This window comes from Oncorhynchus mykiss, chromosome 28 (genome assembly GCF_057628025.1).
Source record: "Oncorhynchus mykiss isolate SJ-2025 chromosome 28, ASM5762802v1, whole genome shotgun sequence".
Lineage (NCBI taxonomy): Eukaryota > Metazoa > Chordata > Actinopteri > Salmoniformes > Salmonidae > Oncorhynchus > Oncorhynchus mykiss.
In genome coordinates this window covers 12,104,741-12,129,051 of record NC_143049.1, presented here as the reverse complement: position 1 = coordinate 12,129,051, position 24,311 = coordinate 12,104,741, and the positions used below count along the sequence as shown (strand labels likewise).

Genomic DNA, 24,311 nt, shown 5'->3' with positions numbered 1-24,311 from the left:
AACATCTAGTCAAATGGCTACCCAGACTATTAGCATTGCCCCCTCCCCCTCTCCACACCACTGCTATCTATGCATAGTCACTTTAATTAACTCTACCTACATGTACATACTACCTCAACTAACCGGTGCCCCCGCACAGTGACTCTGTACCGGCACCCCCCTGTATATATTGTTATTCTATTTTTTACTGCTGCTCTTTAACTACTTCTTACTTTTATCTCGTATTCTTATCCATATTTTTTTTAACTGCACTGTTGGTTAGGGGCTCTCGTAAGTAAGCATTTCACTGTAAGGTCTACTACACCTGTTGTATTCGGCGCATGTGACTAATAAAATTTGATTTGAAGATAATGAATATTATGATCCCGAGTGGCACAGCGGTCTAAGGCACTGCATCTCAGTGCTGTAGCCGTCACTACAGACCCTGGTTCAATTCCAGGCTGTATCACAACCGGCCGTGATTGGGAGTCCCATAGAGTGGCGCACAATTGGCCCAAGGTGGTTACGGTTTGGTTGGGGTAGGCCGTCATTGTAAATAATAATTTATTTTTAACATTGCAGAACGTAGGACCTCCGCTCTCGTCCTTTGTGTTGAACAGTTTACAGAAAGGAACGTTTTTTGCTTCGTGTAGAATTAGCCCTTTTGCTTTTTCTTCTCATGACGTCTGGCGGTAGCTAGCGTCACACAGCTAACTACTGAGACTTAGCTATCTCTCACCGCAAGGTTTAGCTAACCTGGCTAGCTTGCTGCAAGGCCTGATATACAACCAAAATGAGCTTTTCTACCTGGAAAAGTAGAATTGCTAGCTCTCCTCTCGCTTAGCTCAACCCACGATTCCTTGTGTCGTATTGAATAGACTGACCAACCTTTTCCAGGTCAAGAAAGACACTTTGTTTGTCGAAAGACAAAAAAGAGAGACATGGCTAGCTCGCTACAAAGCCAGCTAACCATACCACCCTTCCTACCTGCCCATACGGTAATATTGCTAGGTCCCTTCTCTCATTTAGTTGAACCTATGTTCACGCTTTTGTGTTAACCAGTTTAGTCTCATGGCAATACAGTCATAGGTGAATATCAGCCTGAAGTCGAACAACTCACCCACGCGTTTTCCTTCGGGTATCAATGTGCTAGCTTACCACAAGGTTCCACAATGGCTATATCGTTTATACACAGTGCTCACTTCAGCTAGCCAATAGTTGCAAGGCATCTAATAAGCTAGCCCACACTTGTCAAGGCTAATTCGCAGCAGGCACTACTGTGTTAGGTCTTTTTCAAGAACTAGGGACATGGGAAAGGTAACAGCGGCTAGACAGCCGCTCAGCTTGCTCTCTTCTTTAGTACATCTAACGTTCACTCATTTTGTTGGCTAAACTGACCGGTTACACCTCACCGTGCTATGGTCAAAAGAGACCGAAGAAGCAACGCTATTCACATGTTTTCTTAATGCACATATGATATTGGTCTGTATAAACCAGATGCAACCCGGATATAGATGGTCCATGAATCAGCGTATGCGAACATGAGTAGAACACATTGGTCAGATATCTTGAAAGCAGTCTCCAGTTCTTATTATACCTCAGTGCCCATATCCCATGGGAAACAAATATGCTCAGTCAGCTCTGGAAAGAGTCCTGCAAGTTTTACCTAGTACCTGCCCGCGATAGCTTATAAAGTGACCAGATTTCTGAAATTAAATCCGGGGACATTTCCAGTTCGGCGGTCAATATAGCATTAAAATATACAATGTTATTATCTATGAAATAAAAAAGGAGGACAATTCCGGTTTCATGTATTTAGTCTAACAGAGATAGAGAAAACAACTATACTACAGAAACACTACAGACAAGACAGAACTGTCCAATCTGAACAGCCATTGTCACGACTCCTACCGAAGGTGGCTCCCCTTCCTGTTCGGGTGGCGCTCGGCGGTCGTCGTCACCAGCCTACTAGCTGCCACTGATCCTTTTCCTTCCCCCTTGTCTGTTTATTAGTTACACCTGTGTTTAGTTAGGTTAATTGGTTGGGCTTTATTATCCAGCCGGCCCGCCTGCTGGGTGTGCGGGATTGTTTTATGTGTGCTCTTGTGCACGCCTGTAAGTCACGGTTTTGCATGTACGTGTGTTGTTCGGGACTGTTTAGTTCCCCTGTGTTTTGAGGCATTTGTTTGAGTGGCGTCGTTTTCACCTGTGTGGTGAATAAAGACGTATCGCTACTCTGAACTCTCTGTTTCCTGCGTCTGACTTCTTCCTCCACTACACCCCGGGCATTACAGCCATTCAGTGGTCCTGGTAGTCTGGGTAGAATAAGAACAGAAGAAAACATGAGCAAAATTGAAAAAAACACACAATAGTATATGTGAAATACTTATAATAAATAAATAAAATATAATAATAAATAAAATAAATAAAAAAATAATAAAGAAATAAGACGATGATGAGATTGGTAACTACATAATATACTTATACCAATCTAATCTGTATATTTCTCAGAAGAATGTATCTTCTTCAGCTTCTCCTTGAACTCCTGGCAGGGGAGGTTGAAGTTTGTCTTCACAATAAGCATGGCCTTGATGGTAGGAACAGTGAACCTATTTCTTGCTGCTGTCCATATATCACTCATTTGGGAGAACACTCTCTCGACTGGTGCATTACTTCCAGGTAAGCACATGACAACAGATGCTAATCTAGCATTGACTAAGCGGTGTCTCAGATGTTTTCCATTCTTCAAGCGATCCCCCCTTTAGGAATTCTTGCAGGCCAGTAACCCCGTCAAACAATGCATCCTCATTGATGGTCACATTGGGGCATTTTTCCGGCAGTGTGCCTGTTGCCTTCTGGATCTCTTCATGCAGAAGTTGCCTTTTTAAAAGGAGACAATGTAAATCTTTTAGATTATCTGTGTGCTTTCCCCATGCTTGCAAGTAATTCTCAGCCATAGTGAAGAATGATTGGGATGTTTTGAGAAAGCTCTCTTTAGACATTGCTCCATTTTCCTCTAGTTCTCTCAGAAGTCCTCTGACCAAAACTGGAATGAAGTTGTCATCACGTCTTGCAGTCAATTTTGCCTCAATGTTTCTCAGAATTGCAGCTGACTCCACAGCATAGCGGTCCTGGCCTTCAAGCATCTTGATCGTGTCACCGAATACGCTCAAGTTTCCATGGACAAAGGCCTGCCAAAGTTCAGTCAGTGGATCTTCGAACGTTGTTTGCAGGATGACAGGGCTTTTGTCTTCAGAAATAAAAAAGGATTTCAATGACACATATATTTTCAGCACTCTTTCTAGGGCAGGGAGCATGGACAGCCAGCAAACATTGCTGTGTCCTAAAATGTTATGGTACTCCTGGCCAACAAACTCACAAAAGCCCTTCACTCTTTCTACTCTGACGGTGAAAATATGAAAATATCCAAATATCTTTGTGAGCAGGTACTCAACATCAAGGGGAATCATATCCAAAGCTGTTCTGGCCGTGTTATGAATGATGTGGGCAGGACAACCTAAGCCAATCACCTCCCGCTGCAGAGAATTTTAACTTTGGTATGGACATTGACCCTCCCCAGCCTATTCAGTCCTCCAAAGTTGGTATTTGTGTTGTTGGCAGAGAATGCCACGACTTTGTTTTCCAGGTTACATTTTTGGATGACCACCAGGACCTCAGCTGCAATTTCCTCTGCTGTTTCTCCTTTCAATTCAACAAAATCAAGCAGTTTTGTTTCCACAGATGTGTTGCCATCATATATCTTACAATATCTGACTACTATTGGCAGCAGCTTTACATGTCCATGATTGGACGCATCAATGGACAGGGACACAAATTCAACCTGGTCTAGGTCCTGTGTTACCAAGTTGCCCATGGTGCTAACACGTTACTCACTATGGCTTCACATTTTGTCCTAGCACATGTAAACTTCGGCTCATAAAGCTTCCATGTCAATTGCGCTGTGCAGTCCATAGATCTGTAACTATGATTGTGTTGCATATGTGTGGTATGCAAAGACACCCTCCTGCACAGCTAAATTATATTCTTCTTGGGTAGGCTCTACCTTCCTGAAGAATGTGGTGAAAGAGGGCATACCAACACAGCCAATCAGACAGGCTTTATGCTTTTTCGTCTGTTGATGTTCTACCACTGCCGTTCTTCCCCCTGCTGCCAATTGAAAAAGAGGAATTACAAAGGGTGCAGTTAACCATTCTATCGTCTTGACCTGAGCATATAAATGGAAATTCTCTCATCATGTTGTCATTAAAATGGCATTTCCGTTTCTTGGATAGAGCCATTGTACTTCCTCTGTCTGCTCTTCTTCACTCTCGTTGTGTCACTCTTACTCTCAACTTTTTCTTCTCCTCCAATCTTTCTCCTCCTCTTTTCTTCACTTGTCTTCCTATATTTTCTTCCTTTCCTTATCTTTTACCTTTCCACCTCACTCTTCCACACTCTCCTTGCTTTACTCTTTTTACTCCCTTAATTTTTCCTTCTTCTTCTCCAATCATTAATAATAAATAGTACACTATTAGATAAAATACTTTGGTTAACAGATTCCCATTGCTTGCCTCATTTTTGTATTTTATCTCAAAAACATTGTTTGGAATAATACATTGGCAGGCTCTGTAATCATATCTTTACCCTTTCTCCTCTATCTCTTTCACTCTTCTTCCTATCCAGTCTTCCTCCTCTCCACTCTCTAACAGAAAATATTATGCTAATGTTATCCATAAACGTTTCTAAATATATTTTCACTACTTATTATAATGCCAAACCATTAAAATTGTAATCTACAAATAAATATTATCATAATTAATTGTGCAATAATTTAATATAACCATTTTCAAAATAGCCGTCCACTGCACGTTTACATGTGAACGTTTTTTTTTACCTAGCTACCATGACAGTAGCTAGCTAACCTAGCTAGATAGCTAACATTAGCTATGTCGTCTAAGTTAATATAACCTATTTGAAACATTATAAAGCAGATAATCTATCTATGTAATACATTGTGACTTTATAACATCATTAGCTAGTATCTCAAATGATTGTAACTTACCTGGCTTGAAAAGACGTTTGTGGTGATGTTGTGGATTCACTTGACACTTGCTAGCTTCTGGTCGAGTTTTCCACAGCAGTTTTCTCTAAAACTAGCGCAAGCAAGTAGTTAGTAGAAGAAGAAGAGTGAATGAAGTTGATATAGCGAGCAGCCCCCTCTGCTGGACAAAACAAGCACAACGCGATTGAGACGTCAACTGGTAGGCTCTGCTGCCTGGTCTTTCTTGCCACGTAAAATATTATTTCACTTTGAAGTCTGTTTTTAAAGCACAGTTAAAAACGGGGACTTTTCCGGGAACAGCTCCAGCCGGGGACAGGCCACCAGAAACGGGGACTGTCCCCAGATAACGGGGACGTCTGGTCACCCTATAGTACTAGCCTTCACTGCGAATGCTAGCTAGCAAACCACCGTTTAGCGATTGCTAGCTTAGCTTTCGTATTTAGTTCACCTAGCATTTAGTTGCTTTGTGCCAACTAACTGAACCAGTCCTACCAAGCAAATAGGATGGGTGGAGTGCCCATTCTTATAAAACATTATTTATCTCTCTCTTTACTGAAATCCATTTCCTTTGCCAAATAATGTGAGCTACTATCTTTAAGCCTTTGTCTGGGGAAAATTTTATTCACAACTGTTATAGGGGTCTATGGTCCTCCCTCTGTTAACCTTTGTGCACTTGAGGAGTTAACTAGTTTGTTGTCTTTTTTTTATTAAATCAGAAGTTATTATCCTGGGTGACCTCAATTATGATTGGGAAATGCAGGCTTCAGACAATCTAAATGATGTGTCATGACCTAAACCTAACCCAGCTGGTGATTAAGCCAACATGGCCCAACCAACTTAACAAATACACAATACTGGTGTCTTCACCCAAGAAATTGGTGACCATTGCCCAATTGTTTGTGTTAGAGATGTGAGAATACAAAAATATAAGCCTTGTGTCATCACAAAGAGGACTATAAAAACTTCAGCGAACAGGCTTTTTTTTTCATGATCTTTATTTTAGTGATCTTGGTTGTATTTCAGCTATCCCTGAACCTGATTTAGCTTTCAGCATTTTTGCAGATGTCTTCAATACTATTGTGTGTAATCATGCCCCCTTCAAAAAATTATGGGTTAAGGGGTACACTGAACAAAAATATGAATGCAACACGAAACAATTTCAAAGATTTTAATGAGTTATTGTTCATATAAGGAAATCAGACAATTTAATAAATTCATCAAGATCTAATCTATGGATTTCACATGACTAGGAACACAGATATGCATCTGTTTGTCACAGCTTTAAAAAAAAAGGTAGGGGCGTGGATCAGAAAACCAGTCAGTATCTGGTGTGACCACCATTTGCCTAATGCAGCGCGACACATCTCCTTTGCATAGAGTTGATCAGGCTGTTGATTGTGGACTGTTGAATGTTGTCCCACTCCCCTTTAATGGCTGTGTGAAGTTGCTGGATATTGGCAGGAACTGGAACATGCATCTCAAACATGCTCAATGGGTGACATATCTGGTGAGTATGCAGAACATGGAAGAACTGGGACATTTTCAGCTTCCAGGAATTGTGCACTGATCCTTGCGACATGGGGCCGTGCATTATCATGCTGAAACATGAGGTGATGGCGGCGGATGAATGGCATGACAATGGGCCTCAGGATCTTGTCACAGTATGTCTGCATTCAAATTGCCATTGATAAAATGCAATTGTGTGAGCCTTCGGAGTGGCACAGCGGTCTAAGGCACTGCGTCGCAGTGCAAGAGGTGTCACTACAGACTAGAGGTCGACCGATTAATCGGAATGGCCGATTAATTAGGGACGATTTCAAGTTTTCATAACAATCGGAAATCTGTAATTTTGGACACCGATTTTGCAATTTTTTTTTACACCTTTATTTAACTAGGCAAGTCAGTTAAGAACACATTCTTATTTTCAATGACTGCCTATGAACGGTGGGTTAATTGCCTTGTTCAGGGGCAGAACGACAGATTTGTACCTTGTCAGCTCAGGGATTCAATCCTGCAATTTTACGGTTAACTAGTCCAATGCTCTAACCACCTGCCTCACGAGGAGCCCGCCTGTTACGCGAATGCAGTAAGAAGCCAAGGTAAGTTGCTATCTAGCATTAAACTTATCTTATAAAAAAACAATCAATCCATCAATCATAATCACACATGGTTGATGATTTACTAGTTTATCTAGCGTGTCCTGCGTTGCATATAATCGCTGCAGTGCGCATTCGCGAAAAAGGACTGTCGTTGCTCCAACGTGTACATAACCATAAACATCAATGCCTTTCTTAAAATCAATACACAGAAGTATATATTTTTAAACATGCATATTTAGCTAAAATAAATCCAGGTTAGCAGGCAATATTAACCAGGTGAAATTGTGTCACTTCTTTTGCGTTCATTGCACGCAGAGTCAGGGTATATGCAACAGTTTGGGCCGCCTGGCTCATTGCGAACTAATTTGCCAGAACTTTATGTAATTTTACGTAATTTTACGTAATTATGACATAGCATTGAAGGTTGTGCAATGTAACAGGAATATTTAGACTGATGGATGCCACCCGTTAGATAAAATACGGAACGGTATTTCACTGAAAGAATAAATGTTTTGTTTTCGAGATGATAGTTTCCGGATTCAACCATATTAATGACCTAAGGCTCGTATTTCTGTGTGTTATTATGTTAGAATTAAGTCTATGATTTGATAGAGCATTCTGACTGAGCGATGGTGGGCACCAGCAGGCTCGTAAGCATTCATTCAAACAGCACTTTTGTGCGTTTTGCCAGCAGCTCTGCTATTTATGAATTCAAGCCTATCAACTCCCGAGATTAGGCTGGTGTAACCAATGTGAAATGGCTAGCTAGTTAGCGGGGTGCACTCTAATAGCGTTTCAAACGTCACTCGCTCTGAGACTTGGAGTAGTTGTTCCCCTTGCTCTGCATGGGTAACGCTGCTTCGAGGGTGGCTGTTGTCGATGTGTTCCTGGTTCGAGCCCAGGTAGCGGCAAGGAGAGGGATGGAAGCTATACTGTTACACTGGCAATACTAAAGTGCCTGTAAGAACATCCAATAGTCAAATGGTACAGAGAGAAATAGTCCTATAATTCCTATAATAACTACAACCTAAAACTTCTTACCTGGGAATATTGAAGACTCATGTTAAAAGGAACCACCAGCTTTCATATGTTCTCATGTTCTGAGCAAGGAACTTAAACGTTAGCTTTCTTACATGGCACATATTGCACTTTTACTTTCTTCTCCAACACTTTGTTTTTGCATTATTTAAACCAAATTGAACATGTTTCATTATTTACTTGAGGCTAAATTGATTTTATTGATGTATTATATTAAGTTAAAATAAGTGTTCATTCAGTATTGTTGTAATTGTCATTATTACAAATACATTTTAAAAAATCGTCCGATTAATCGGCATCGGCGTTTTTGTCCTCCAATAATCGGTATCGGCGTTGAAAAATCATAATCGGTCGACCTCTACTACAGACCTGGGTTTGATCCCAGGCTGTGTCGCAGCCAGCCACCACCTGGAGACCCACAAATTGGCGCACAATTGGCCCAGCGTCGTTTAGGTTAGGGGAGGATTTGGTTGGCTGGGATGTCCTTGTCCCATCACGCTCTAGCAACTCCTGTGGCGGGCCGGGTGCATGCACGCTGACATCGGTTGTACGGTGTTTCCTCCAACACGTTGGTGTGGGTGGCTTCCGGGTTAAGTAAACAGTGTGTCAAGCAGCAGTGCGACTTGGCAGAGCTGTGTTTTGGAGGACGCATGGCTCTCGACCTTCGCCTCTCCTAAGTCTGTATGGGAGTTGCAGCGATGGGACTACACTGTAACAACCTTCTTTTTTTTTATAAGTGCAATTGTGTTCGTTGTCCGTAGCTTATGCCTTCCCATACCAAAACCCCACCGCCACCATGGGGAACCCCACCACCACCAACTTTGGCAGCAGCAAATCGCTCGCCCACACTTCGCAATACACATCTTCTGCCTGGTACAGTTGAAACCCGGGATTCATCCATGAACACTTGTCCAGCATGCCAGTGGCCATCGAAGGTGAGCATTTACCCACTGAAGTCAGTTACGACGTCAAACTGCAGTCAGGTCAAGACCCTGGTGAGGATGACAACAGATGAGCTTCCCTGAGACGGTTTCTGTCAGTTTGTCCCGAAATTATTTGAGTGTGCAAACCCACTGTTTCATCAGCTGTCCAGGTGGCTGGTCTCAGACGATCCTGCAGGTGAAGAAGCCGGATGTGGACGTCCTGGGCTGGCGTGGTTACACGTGGTCTGCGGTTGTGAATCATGTTGGATGTACTGCCAAATTCTCTAAAACGACATTGGAGGCGGCTTATAGTAGAACAATTAGCATTCAATTTTCTGACAACAGCTCTGGTGGACATTCTTGCAGTCAGCATGCCAATTGCACACTCCGTCAAAACTTGAGACACCCGTGGCATTGTGTTGTGTGACAAAACTGCACATTTTAGAGTGGACTTTTATAGTCCCCGGCACAAGGTGCACCTGTGTAATGATTATGCCATTTAATAAGCTTCTTGAAATGCCACACCTGTCACGTGGATGGATTATCTTGGCAAAGGATAAATGCCCATTAACAGGGATGTTAAGAGAAATATGTTTTTTGTGCATATGGAACATTTCTGGGATCTTTTATTTCAGCTCATGAAACATGGGACCAAAACTTTACGATTATATTTTTGTTCAGAGTAGATCGAATGCCTGGTACACTCTGGAATTATCGTAAGTCATTCATAAAAGAGATGATGCTTGGATCAAGGCCAGGAACACAGGCCCCAGATTGGCAAGCTTTTAAGGAATCATTGTGTAAGACACATCAGAGGCTAAATCTGATTATTATATAACCGCTCTCTCTTCCACAACAAATTCATTCATACACTGGCCTTATTACGGAAGAAATGCCATCATTGATGCATTTCATCACCATTTTATTTCAGCGGTCTATCTCTTTGAAATAACTTCTAAGCCTATTCACAATGATATTGGGCTGGATGCTGATAGGGAAAACTTGGTGAATGATCAGAGAAATTATAGTCAAAGCTTTTCTTTTAAGACATTTTCTGAAAAATAAGTCCTGTATGCTTTGCTAGCAATAGACAACAAGAAGTCAACAGGGGTCAACCAAATGGACCCCGGTCTCCTTAAGTGTGCAGTGCCCAGCATTGTTTGCTCATTAACCCACATTTTATTTAACATTGTTATCAGGACATATTCCAAAATTATGGAAATCAGCTCTTGTGCAGCCACTAGGGATAGTAGACATTTGTAAAAGAGACCTAGGTCTCAATATGTCTTTCCTGTTAAAATAAATAAATAATCATTTGGTGACCCAGTCCACTAGATAGCCTAAAACAGGCTAGCTAATGCGGCAAGGCTGGCTGTACCACTGCTAACCTAGGCTAGGCGAAACGCTCATGCGGCCTACCTCAGCTAGCACCACTAGCTTAACTCTCTTGCATAGTTCACTTACTTAACCGGCCCCACCTACTATGTTCTCCAGTCCAAGAGACTAAAAAAACAGGTTAGCTACAGCATCAAGGCTAGCCTTGCCACCACCTGCCCCACAAACTCAGGTACCGTGGCAACCCGGTCTCCCCCTTTACAAGCCAAGGCTCCGCAGCAAGGAGAGGGCAGTTCTTTAGCGGCAGTGCTACCTGAGCGACACGCAACGCAGCAGGCTGCGAACCCACAGTCCAAATCCCAGGACAGAGGCAGACAGTCAGGGAAGTGGTACTTCACTGTGGTCGCATCGAGGTCCCGCCCAGTGATTCCCCTGGAGGGAAGAAGGGGCGGTCCATCCCCAGCAGCAGAGAGGGGCAGCGATTCACACCGTGACATGGCCAGTCCCCTCTCGGGTGGAGCACAGACTTTCCGCCACCATAACAATGGGGCAGAGGCACATCTGTGCTCCTAAAACCCTACACACAATGCAGCGGCTTATTGCTATGCGTCCGCTTACAGTGAAGACGGAGGGGGCTCACTCGACCCCCAAGTTACAAATTGCCACCATCACCACCAAGCATTGTCTCCAAATCCCAGTGGTTTTTACACTACTCTTTGTAATAAAACGGGTTACTCTCCATAAATACTGCTAGAGGGCACTTCAGTGCCACCAGCGAGCGAGCGAAAGTCTTCTATCTTGTGTGCGACTCACCGCAAGGGCCCTGGGTCTTGTCGACAATTACAAAGGGGTACAGACTGCAGTTTCCTATGAAGCCACCCGTATTCAATGGGATTCTGCCACCAGTAGCAAGTGGCGACCCAGCTTGCATTCTAGAGCAGGAAATCTCCTTCATTAAGCAAATGGGGGGTGTGCCCCATTCTGGGCCTACGGGTCCTCAACAGCCATCTGAGAAGGTTCACGTTCCATACGGTTACGCTCATTGTGCTGTCTCGCTCTATTCGTTGAGGGGAATGGTTCACTTCAGTCGACCTACAGGATCCTTATCCTGCATATACACAGGATGTTTCTCAGGTTTGCCTTTTTTAGGGTGAAGCCTCCGTATACCTCGCTGTCCCCTCCGGGCTAGCACTAACTCCCCAGTGCGAGACACGGCTTCTCCACCGTTTATGTCCAGTACACCATTTGCGCATTTACTTGGATTGAATGAGAGCTTTACGGAAGAGCGACCAACTCTTCATATCTTGGGCGCCTCCCTGCAAGGGTAGGCCTTCGCTCGTCAAAAGCTATCCCATTGGATAGCAGAGGCTATTACATTGGCTTATAATAGCAAGGGTTTACAGCCCCCAGGGGGCCTGAGGGATTATTCCACCAGAGGTATGGCTACCTCATGGGCAATGTTCAAAGGCATCTCTTTACAAGAGATTTGCGACGCGGCATGTTGTGCCTCCCCTCATACATTTATGAGGTTTTATCTTTGGGGCATACTGTCCACAGTGTCGGCGCCTCTGAGGGGCGAAATCCTGCTGTTGGGACTACCCAGGCTTCGGAGAGCATGTCTGCGATATGGGAGTTGGCCATATCCCAATGTGATGAATGGAAACAAATAGTTCAAACAGAACTTCTCATAATATGAGTGAGATGTATCACAACATGCCCCTGCTCGCAAGAGAGGCATGCTTGAGAATGACCGAGGGCAGGCAAGTGGCACCTCACTTCATTCGCCACTCGGCCTGCTGTGTGATTGGTTCTTCCTAGTAGTGATTCCCAGAGCGAATCCCAATGTGATACATCGCACTCATATTATCAGAGAACAGTAACCCTAAGTTTTACCTCAGTTCTCTCTCACATACACACACACAAACACACATACTTTTACACACACACACACGCAGACAGACACACAGATATATAGCTATTGCAACCCATGGACTGTGTTGTATTATTCTTACTTGATGTATAGCATTTCATTTGTGCTTCAATGGCGCTTCTCTATCTCTGTCTCCTTCATTTTCCTCGGTGAGTGAGTCTGTTACCTTGGCACTGATAAGGCAAACTAGATTTGTGGATGAATAGATCTCTGCAACCACATGGTGCCTCTCCTTGGCAGTGAGGAGTGAAGTCCCTTTTGAAGCGGATACAGATGGGGAAAATGCTCTCTCTCTCTCTCCCTCCGCCCTGGTGAAAAAAAAAACATAGACCAGCATAGGCTGGTGACCAGCCTTCATTGTGTTTTCGCTGATGACCAGCCTTTGCTAAACCTAGGGTATGGCAAAGTGGGGTGTGTAAAAATACACCCACCAGTTGAAGCTCATTTACTGTACTTCTACACAAAGTCTAAAATGCTATTTGGAGAAACAGCAAAAACAAAGCAACATTTCCCCCAGACATTATCACCGCAATATTAGGTTTATATTAGGTTTAAAGATCTGTGGAATGGCGTGTACAATGTACAGTATTCAGACCCCTTAACTTTTCCCACATTTTGTTACATTACAGCCTTATTCTAAAATTGATTAAAAAAAGAAATCCTCCATTAATCTACACACAATATCCCCATAATGGCAAAGCGAAAACAGATTAAAAAAAAAAAATTGTTGCAATTTTACTTATTTACTTAAGTATTCAGACCCTTTGCTATTAGACTCGAAATTGAGCAAAGGATTGATCATCCTTCAGATGTTTCTCTTAGAGGTCGACCGATAATGATTTTTCAACGCCGATCAACGCTGATACCGATACCGATTATTGGAGGACAAAAAAAGCCGATACCTATTAATCGGCAGATTTTTTAAAATCTATTTGTAATAATGACAATTACAACAATACTGAATGAACACTTATTTTAACTAAATATAATACATCAATAAATTAAATTTAGCCTCAAGTAAATAATGAAACATGTTCAATTTGGTTTAAATAAGGCAAAAACAAAGTGTTGGAGAAGAAAGTAAAAATTATAGGCCTATTTCCCTCTATACCATTTGTATTTCATTAACCTTTGACTATTGGATGTTCTTATAGGCACTTTAGTATTGCCAGTGTAACAGTATAGCTTCCGTCCCTCTCCTCGCCCCTGCCTGGGCTCGAACCAGCAACACAACGACAACAGCCACCATCAAAGCAGCGTTACCCATGCAGAGCAAGGGGAACAACTACTAGAAGGCGCAGAGCGCGTTACGTTTGAAACGCTATTAGCACGCGCTAACTAGCTAGCCATTTCACTTCGGTTACACCAGCCTCGCTTGATGCACAACAAAGAGCTGCTGGCAAAATGCACGAAAGTGCTGTTTGAATGAATGTTTACGTGCCTGCTTCTGCCTACCACCACTCAGTCAGATACTTAGAAATTTGTCTGCTCAGTCAGATTATATGCAACGCAGGACACGCTAGATAATATCTAGTAATATCATCAACCATGTGTAGTTAACTAGTGATTATGACTGATTGTTTTTTATAAGATAAGTTTAATGCTAGCTAGCAATTTACCTTGGCTTATTGCATTCGCGTAACAGGCGACTTGTCTCCTTGCGGAGTGCAACGAGAGAGAGGCAGGTCGTTATTGCGTTGGACTAGTTAACTTTAAGGTTGCAAGATCCCCCCCGAGCTGACAAGGTGAAAATCTGTCGTTCTGCCCCTGAACAAGGCAGTTAACCCACCGTTCCTAGGCCATCATTGAAAATAAGAATGTGTTCTTAACTGACTTGCCTAGTTAAATAAAGGTATTAAATATTTTATTTGAATAAAAAAGAGCCCAAAAATACTTGATTTCCGATTGTTATGAAATCTTGAAATCGGTCGACCTGTAGTTTCTACAACTTGATTGGAGTCCACCTGTGGTAAATTCAATTGATTAGACATGATTTGGAAAGGCACACACCTGTCTATATAAGGTCCCACAGTTGACAGTGCATGTCGGAGCAAAAACCAAGACATGAGGTCAAAGGAATTGTCCATAGCGCTCCGAGACAGGATTGTGTCGAGGCACAGATCTGGGAAAGGGTACCAAAAAATGTCTGCAGAATTGAAGGTCCCCAAGAACACAGAGGCCTTGATCATTCTTACATGGAAAAAGTTTGGAACCACCAAGACTCTTCCTAGAGCTGGCTGGCTGCCCGGCCAAACTAAGTAATCAGGGGGAGGCCTTGGTCAGGGAGGTGACCAAGAACCTGATGGTCACTATGACAGAGCTCCAGAGTTCCTCTGTGGAGATGGGAGAACTTTCCAGAAGGACAACCATCTCTGCAGCACTCCACCAATCAGGCCTTTATGGTAGAGGGAAGCCACTCCTCAGTAAAAGGCACATGACAGCCCACTTGGATTCTCTGGTCGGATGAAACCAGGATTGAACTCTTTGGCCTGAATGCCAAGCGTCACGTCTGGAGGAAACCTGGCACCATCTCTACGGTGAACCATGATGGTGGCAGCATCATGCTGTGGGGATGATTGTCTGTGGCAGGGACTGGGAGACTAGTCAGGATAGAGGGAAAGATGAACGGAGCAAAGTACAGAGAGATCCTTGATGAAAACCTGCTCCAGAGAGCTCAGGACCTCAGACCCTAAGCACACAGCCAAGACAACACAGGAGTGGCTTCGGGACAAGTCTCTGAATGTCCTTGCGTGGCCCAGCCAGAGCCCGGACTTGAACCCAATCAAACATCTCTGGAGAGACCTGAAAATAGCTGTGCAGCATCGCTCCCCATCCAACCTGACAGAGCTTGAGAGGATCTGCAGAGAAGAATGGGAGAAACTAAATACAGGTGTGCCAAGCTTGTAGTGTCATTCCCAAGAATACTCAAGGCTGTAATCGCTGCCAAAGGTGCTTCCACAAAGTACTGAGTAAAGAGTCTGAATACTTATGTAAATGTGATATGGTATTTTAATTTTTTTTAATACATTTGCTAAAATTTCCAAAAACCTGTAATTAAATAAAACGTTGCAGTCAAGGGACGGAATACTTTCCGAATGCAATGCACTACTCAACCTCATCATACATAGGTTACATTGACTAATTTAGCCTACTTGTGGAACAGTGCATACAGTGCAACATGAAATAGATGTATAATACACGCTATCAAGGCCGACTTCAAATACCCGACATCAATGTGAAGGCATACAACAGCTGACTGTGAATGTAAACTATGCCAGATACATCCTACATAGGCATTGAAATAAAAGGCATACATCAAAGGAATTACTTAGGCCTACAATCGACAAGGACGCATAAAGACATCTACTCCTACTCCTTAAGGCTGCGACCGTGATTCAGCACCGCTGAATGGACAGCGCCTTGGTACAGGTAGGCATAGTGGAGATCTGTGGGGTGTGGCTGAATGGACAGTGTCTGTCTAGTAGCCAGCTAGAATTAGGCTATTCAGTTTATGGGCAGTTAGACATTTTCTGGGCACAGTTGAGCAGTTGGAATGCTTATATGAAAATCAGAACTGGCACGAAGATCTTTAGAAATTGCAGGATCAATTGTAAATTGTCACTCATATGAAAAGTTTGCCGACCCCCTGCTATAGACTATCTGAAGTCACCCTTGTGGAACAGCGTACTATGACAGTGTCCTTGTCTCGTGCTCTTCCCACCAAAACTGTTGCTCCGCATTCAGATATGTTCCTTACATTGTGTGCTCAGCTCATTTTTGTACCTGGCCTGTCTGCATTATTCACCAGGGAAGGGAAACATTCAACAAATACTGAAGCATTGCATCAACAAGGTGTTTCTGAGCATATTTCAACATCTTGTTTCAACAAGACTGCTCCGAGAATATTCATATTGCAACATTGTAGCCAACGCCGAGGTGGCCAGCGAACATTTTTCTCCGTCTGATATTATTGTGTTGCCTATGCAGTATCTGGGTGCTCATTATACCCCCCCCCCCCCCCCCCCCAAAAAAAAACAGCCCTACATCCACACTATAGGTAAATAACATAGCAATATTTAATGACGTTTTGCCGGCAAGATTGATCTGTTGGAATATCAAATTATATTCAGGAAGATGGACAAGCAAGATTGATAGAGTGAGAGGTGGAAAAATGCATTATACCAGAGTCAGGTAGGCTACAGATAGGGATGCAGGCAGAGGATGATGATGATGAAGTAGGTCTACAGCTAGAAGTTAACAACGTTAGCCCAACTAGGTCATCATTAATCATTTGCATTATCTCAACTATCATTCTGTCACTTCATGACATTGCACATCTGATATAACCTACAATTCGTATTGTCTTTGAAGCCAAAAACAAGACATGGTATTTAGGGGAATTGCTCTTAATAGCATGTTGTTCTGTAGTTCATTTTCATTCCAATAGGCCTACATGAAACCAAAATTGGCAGTAGCCTATTCGGCGAATAAAGGAAAATAACAATTAGGCTTAGTTATCACAACCTATCTTTTAATGGCAATAAAACAGCTTTTGGTTTGGAATGGTCACCAAAAAGGAGGGCTACCCACCATCCTATTCCCAGTTAAATTAACACCTGGCTATCAGATTACATCAAGGCTTACAAATCCAAGTTCAAACGCCGATATCAAATGCCAAGCAATCGGCGCACCGCTTAAACAGCTGACAGGCAAAGCAAATGGCACTGTTCCTACCCTCTGCTTTCTAAAAGTGACAGCAATGCAATTACGGTAAACAGCCATTGCATTTTAATCCGGATTTGACTTGATGCTGGTTTTTGCTTTAGCTTTTGCTGGTGTCCAAAATACAGCAAAGGCTGGTCACCAGCGAAAACACAACGAAGGCTGGTCACCAGCGAAAACACAACGAAGGCTGGTCACCAGCGAAAACACAATGAAGGCTGGTCACCAGCGAAAACAAAACTAAGCCTGGTCTGCCAGCATAACCAGCAAGACCATGTTGGTCAGATCAGTTTGATCAGAATCCGACCAGCATTGACTAGCATAGACCAGCTTGAAATGTATGCTGGTCTATGCTGTTTTTTTTTCCAGCAGGGCCTCCCTCTACCTCTTCAGATTTATATGCGGCTCCACGGCCAGATACTTCAATAGATGGATGACTATTGCATATGGTGCCAACTGGCCCTACATGAGTTGAGCTGAAGGTTACAGTGACTCATTTCAGTACAGACTGGGCTGGGCGGCTCATTACAATAGTACCGAGACTGGGCCGATTTTTGACTTCTATTGACCTCTTTTAATTGACATAATACAGAAAATGGATTGAAAAACATCAAAACACACCCGTGGAGGTGGATTATGGTTTGTATCAGCCTTAATTTCACAGACGTAGGCTATAGCACAGACGGACAGTGATACCACACCACCTATAGTTGATTGTACAGTACAGTATAGAAACTCTGGTACAGATTGTGTTGGAACCTGGAGGCATATGGCAGGTCGCCCCACACCTCCCAGGCAATTGAGTCTTAATGATTCATTGGTTTGGCATGCCACATCTCCCCAGTGATGGTGGGTGTCAGTGATGCACTGAAGATACCATGCCGTCCCTTGGAAGTGGAGCAGGGCGACCGATGGCTGTTCTGGCTCAGTGTACAGGCCAGACGCTGTGGTTGACCCACCCACCGACAAAACTCCACTCTCTCACTCACTCATCACCAGATGTTTCAGGTCGGGTCAGTCACCAAGATCATGTGATGATGCTTATCACCAGAGGGTTCAGGTTAAGTCGGTCACCAGGATCGTGTGATGACGTCTATTATTCTGTCTACACAATGAAATAATGGATGCCTAATACTTTTCTACACCATCTGTTTCAAACACAGTGATTATTTTTGCCAGAAGTCAAAGACTTGATCAGCTGACCTCATTATTCAAACTGTCACCAGAGAAAGCATAGAATATATTACTGATTTGGATAATTACTTGAAAAAATATCCTTAAAATAATCGCAAATCTCAAGATGTTTTCACCACACATTTTTTTATATATCCCATTATGTCACTACGGTACCTCTTCTGTCCAGTGAGTCCCATCAAACTTTTATTAGAGGACGGATGCACCAGTGATGATATAATGCCAACCAACCACCTGCCTGAAACAAACTCCCACAATACACTTCATCTGAACAAACTCCTGCCATTGTCCCTAATCTAAGATGGCCGCCTCCAATTCCCCCATAACCTGCACCTGTCCTCTTGACCAACATTTTCTTTCATGGTGACAAGCAAAATCGGGAGAGGGATACAAGCACGATGAGAGTTCAGTCGTAATTGGGCTAGCTCACTTATAAAAGATTTAGGCCGCTGCAGCGACAACGTTCTTCTATACAGCCCTACATTTTCGAATCTATGTTTGCATTGCTCTTGAAGATGCAGCACCTCGGGGCCTTAAGGGAGGAGTCCTGTGGGAGTTCAATTTGAGGTAATGCTTGGTAGAGAAAACAACAGATTTAAGAAAGCTTTCAATGGGACAAAGGTAGAATAACATCACTTGGGGAAAGTGGAGTGTTATAAAAGCAAGCAAGCATGGGGAGAATGCATAGCAGAGGAAAAACCAGCAGCATAGGCTATGTTGTTCTTTCTTGTATCATCAGATTTCAGGGAAACAACATGAAACGTGAAAAGAGAACATCCTATTTCAGCCTTCATTTTACAGTATTTGCAGAATGGGGAAAAGGCATTATAATCTTAATCCGTTAATAGGACTCCAATACTCCCGCCATGGTTCTGCTGCCTGGCTGTCAGGAGTTGAATTAAGAGTTTATATTCCACTGGGAGAAGAATAAAGAGATGCTTTCTGCAGAAGTTAATGCTCTTCAATGTTTTTGTGCCGTATACCAACTAAGACTCACAACCCACCAGAAGACTGCAAGAAACTGTCATGGGACTACTGCATTCAACGGAAGAGAACAGAAATTGTGTGTGTGTGTGTGTGTTCACACAATACTTCAGTTTTTTAAGGAGATTACGTAGTTTGGCAGATTAGAGAGGAAAAGGAAGGCACCCCTCAACTTTGCCACTCAGCCCCATGCAGTGTTACACCACTGACACTGGTCTTTGTGGAGCCACACCACAAACAGGGCCTTCAGGCCTCAAAACCAATCAATCACTATGTTGTTCACAGCTGCTATTATCTTCTGGGTTCAGTCTGTGCCACTACTACCAATAGTCTGGAGCAGTCTGATACCAGCCAGCCGCCCATTCTGATCCCGAGTGGCGCAGCGGTCTAAGGCACTGCATCTCAGTACTAGAGGCGTCACTACATACACCCTGCTTCGAATCCTGACTGAATCACAACCTGCCGTGATTGGGAGTCCCATAGGGCGGCGCACAATTGGCCCAGCGTCGTCCCGGTTTGGTCGGTGTAGGCCGTCATTGTAAATAAGAATTTTCTCTTATGACTTGCTAAATAAAGGTTAAACAATGTTGGTTTAAAAAAAATTAAAAGTCCCCCTTGTTCTTATCTTGAAGTCATTCCTGGTTGAACCGTTGGTTAAGCCACTCCTTCATTTGACCCGGTTCCTCCAGACACCACAGAGCATCATACTGTACATATGGTTCAATTCTACAGTCTCATCCATGTAGGAACTGATTATAGATATTCCAATGAACAATTACAGTGCCTTCAGAAAGTATTGCCACCCCTTGACTTATTCCACATTTTGCTGTGTTACAGCCTGAATTTAGGCTGTAATGTTCGCTAATTTATTGAAAATGAAATACAGAAATATCTGATTTACATAAGTATTCACACCCCTAAATCAATAGTTTGTCAAATCACCTTTGGCAGCAATTACAGCAGTGAGTCTTTCTGGATATGTCTCTAAGAGCTTTCCATACCTGGATTGTGCAACATTTGTCCCATTATTCTTTTCAGAATTCTTCAAGCTGTCAAATTGGTTGTTGATCATTGCTAGACAAAATGTTCAGGTCTTGCCATAGATTATCAAGTAGATTTAAGTCAAAACTGTAACTTGGCCACTCAGTAACATTCACTGACTTATTGGTAAGAAACTCCAGTGTATATTTAAGGTTATTGTCCCGCTGAAGGTGAAATCTCCCAGTGGCTGGTGGAAAATACACTGAACCAGATTTTCCTCTAAGATTTTGTCTGTGCTTAGCTCCATTCCATTTATTTTATATCCTGAAAAACTCCCCAGTTCATAACAATAACAAGCATACCCATAACATGAGGCAGCCACCACTATGCTTGAAAATATGGAGCGTGGCACTCGGTGATTTGCCCCAAACACAACAAAAAGTTACTTGCTTTGCGACATTTTTTGCATTATTACTTTAGTGCCTTGTTGCAAACAAGATGCATGTTTGGTAATATTTTTTATTCTGTATAGGCTTCCTTCTTTTCACACTGTAATTTCGGTTAGTATTGTGGAGTAACTACAATGTTGTTGATCGATCCTCAGTTTTCTCCTATCACAGCCATTAAACTCTGTAACTGTTTTAAAGTCACCATTGGCCTCATTGTGAAATTCCTGAGCGGTTTCCTTCCTCTCCAGCAACTGAGTTAGGAAGCACGCCTGTATCTTTGTAGTGACTGGGGAACCATAAACCATCCAAAGTGTAATCAACAACTTCTCCATGCTCAAAGGGATATTCAACGTCTGCTTTTTGTTGTTGTTACCCCTCTACCAATAGGTGCCTTTCTTTGCGATGCATTGGAAAACCTCCCTGGTCTTTGTGGTTGAATCTGTGTTTGAAATTCACTGCTCGACTGAGGGACCTTACATATAATTGTATGTGTGGGGTACAGAGATGAGATAGTCAATCAAAAAACATGTTAAACACTATTATTGCACACAGAGTGAGTTCATGCAACTTATTATGCGAATTGTTAAGCACATTTTTACTCCTGAACTTATTTAGGTTTGTCATAACAAAGGGGTTGAAAAGTTATTGACTCAAGACATTTCAATTTTTCATTTTATTTTTATAAATTTGAAAAAATGTCTACACAACAAAATGTGAAAAAAGTCAAGGGGTGTGAATACTTTCTGAAGGCACTGAGCTCACTGTCCATTTACTGCCCAGTGCCAGCCAGAAGAATGGGTGGGTGGGTTGTTGTTCATCGTTGTTCTTTTTTCCTCAAGAAAATGTCTGGTTGAGTCTGGTTCCTCTCAATGTCTCCTCCATTGCATATAAATGGGATATTAATAAATATGAAATCATTAAAATGTCTGGTCAAAGGCATGAGGAAATTCTGGTTAATTATATTTGAACAGAATCTAAATAGAACATCTCGACTCCACACAGTACACACAGTAGCCTATGCAACTCCACACAGTACACACGGTAGACTATACAACTCCACACAGTATACACAGTACACACAGTACACACAGTACACACAGTAGCCTATACAACTCCACACAGCCCACCCCCACCCCCTCTCTAGGACAAGACATAAGCTGTGCTAGACCAGAAATTGAGGGGCGCGATTTGACACAGTGACGCAGTCGACACCCCCACGCGCGCATCAAAGCTCCTCCAGCTCCAGCCACCAATATGTTTCACCCTAATGACCCATAAACCATGAGCTTGAACCACATATATGTTCTCTGATTTCGACATCTCACATAGCCTACCGCCACTGAGCGCCTTGGTACCATCCACAAGTAGCCTACCGCACGCAGCCTCTCAATTCAAGCTGATGCATTCAAAGACCGGTATGGGCTGGTGTGCATATTGTCCGAGACCCAAAGCTTGAACTGCAACAGGGGTAACGTATCTATCATTACGTTCAACACAAGCCTTCTGTCAAATGCCTTTTCATTTCGAATTTCTATACCCTATTCACATATCCAACGGGAAAACGTTCCCGGTGAGGCGTTTGGAGAGCTTGATGACCTGTCCATGAAGGGGGGCTTAATTCCGACAGGGGACCTTGTACGGGGCTGGTGTGTGTGGTCCCCCTGAAACTGAAGCCTACCCTGAAAATGACTCCCGTCATACTGCAACATAATATGAGTCAGACAACTTTTAAACGAAATATGATGATAGACTAATTAGGAAATGTGTCTGTGCGCAATTTTACTCCTGCCAACTGGCACCAGTTTAGAGAGAATCTAGGCCTATGCTACAGTAATAAAACATTCGATTCCACAAAAAAACATTACGATAAAGTTTAATCTCTGAATTTGAATTAGGCTGTGATTCGATCACCAAAATAGGCAGTTCTACAAACCACAATGAGAAATCAAGGATTAAAAAAACGTGTTGGTGAGCTTTTTTGCATCAAATAACATATCCCTTACTTGATTGTAAAATACAATTCAAAACATCTTCACTACAGATCTGACACTTACCCTTTCATATGGCGGCTATTCTGGAATGCCCAATTCAACCGTTTTAATCCAAATCCGGTTCCCGTTCATTTTCGCGCTCTGTTTTACCTTCTAAGAAAAAAAATCCACTCGTTAATTCCATTTGCCAGCCAAGCACGGTATAAAATCACATTGGGTCACCTCTCAATTTTCGACAATGTTACAATTCCGGCTCTTCATGGACCATATCTTCTTTTCTTCTTTTTTTTTTTTTTTTTACTGCCGTTGAAGTTGCCTAGTTACCCCTGTTTCTCATTCAAGGTGGCTCAAACGCTGTGTATAGCAGCCAATCATATAGAAGCAGCTCCGGATTAACTATTTCTTGGCTACACTATTCTGGTTTCAAGCGAAAATGAGGGGAGTGGGCGGGGAAAATGGGCCCCCGTGACAGAAAAAAATGTAAATGCAAAGAGAATAATGTAGAAAGGGGGATCCGTTCGAGTAGAATGTGTGGAGTGGAGGGGGGAGGGGAAGAGGATTAAACATTTCACCAAAATAAAAAGGGGGAGGTGGCAGAGGGAAACAAACCAGTTGCCCATGGACTTCAACTTCTCACAATAGGGGACCTAGCAGGCAGATCAACTAGAACATCTAAAGTAAACTATTCCTGCCTGATGTTATTATGTAGACTGCAGCCAGCCAGGGAAGATAACTTTCTCACCTTACCTTCTAAATACGAGGAGGAGGTAAATGCTCTTGTGCTCTTTTGAGAGTCAAAGATCTGGCTCATCTCTGGAAATCCCAAAGACCAATCCATCAGCGCAATTGATCAGACTCTTTAACCTGACATCCATGAAGACCACCCCCCTCCTCAATCACTCCTCCAGCCCCATCAAGTCTCCTCATCATAGGCCATATTGATTTCAATTTCTCCCTTCAGCGGTGGGGTGAAAGGTGTAGGGTAGCCAGTCGGCTTCAATCACTGTTACATGGCACGTGGGGCCACAATGACCTCCCACCTCTACCGCCTGTTGGTGTGTGGAGTGGGGGGTGGGGGGGATCAGAGGAAAGGCTGCGTCCAGGTCATGACAGGCCAAGCCCCACACACACAGACTTATACAGGTCAACACACACACACATACACGTACGTATACACACATACACACCGTACTCCCTCATCACTGACTTGAGTTGGTAAGCCCCAAAGGGGAACAGGTCAGTTGCATTATAGATGAGCAGTTGGGGTTCTTTTATCTTTGTTTTATCTTTGTTATTATGGGGTATTGTGTGTAGATTGATGAGGTGAAAAAACAATTGAATCCATTTTAGAATAAGGCTGTAATAGAATAAGTCTGTAAAAGTCAAAGGGTCTGAATAATTTCCAAAGTCACTGTAAATGATGCACTACATCCTTCACATTACAAGTTGCCCCTAAACCCCCCTCTGAGATCTCTACTATGTGTGTGTGTGGGGGGGGGGGGGGGGGGGGGGGGGAGTATTCATCCATGTTTCTCAAAGTTGTTCCAAATGTTAAGTTTAGGCATTAACTCCGAATGTTTAAGGTTAGGCATTCATTTTGAATGGTGAACGTGAGGGTTAAGGT

At 43.0% G+C, this 24,311-nt stretch overlaps 1 protein-coding gene across 4 annotated transcripts in view; it reads right to left on the bottom strand.

Moving 5' to 3' along the window:
- Nucleotides 1-23,082, bottom strand: part of LOC149970721 (disabled homolog 1-like) — a 76,602-nt gene extending 53,520 nt beyond the window's left edge. For 2 of the 4 annotated variants that reach the window (XM_090225387.1, XM_090225388.1), the window contains exon 1: nt 22,751-23,036. The gene's annotated coding sequence lies outside the window, so the exon portion shown is untranslated. Of the gene's footprint in view, nt 1-22,750 lie in introns of all 4 variants that reach the window. The other 2 variants (XM_090225385.1, XM_090225386.1) reach the window with 2 other exon arrangements.
- Between the last annotated feature and the right edge of the window lie 1,229 nt (nt 23,083-24,311).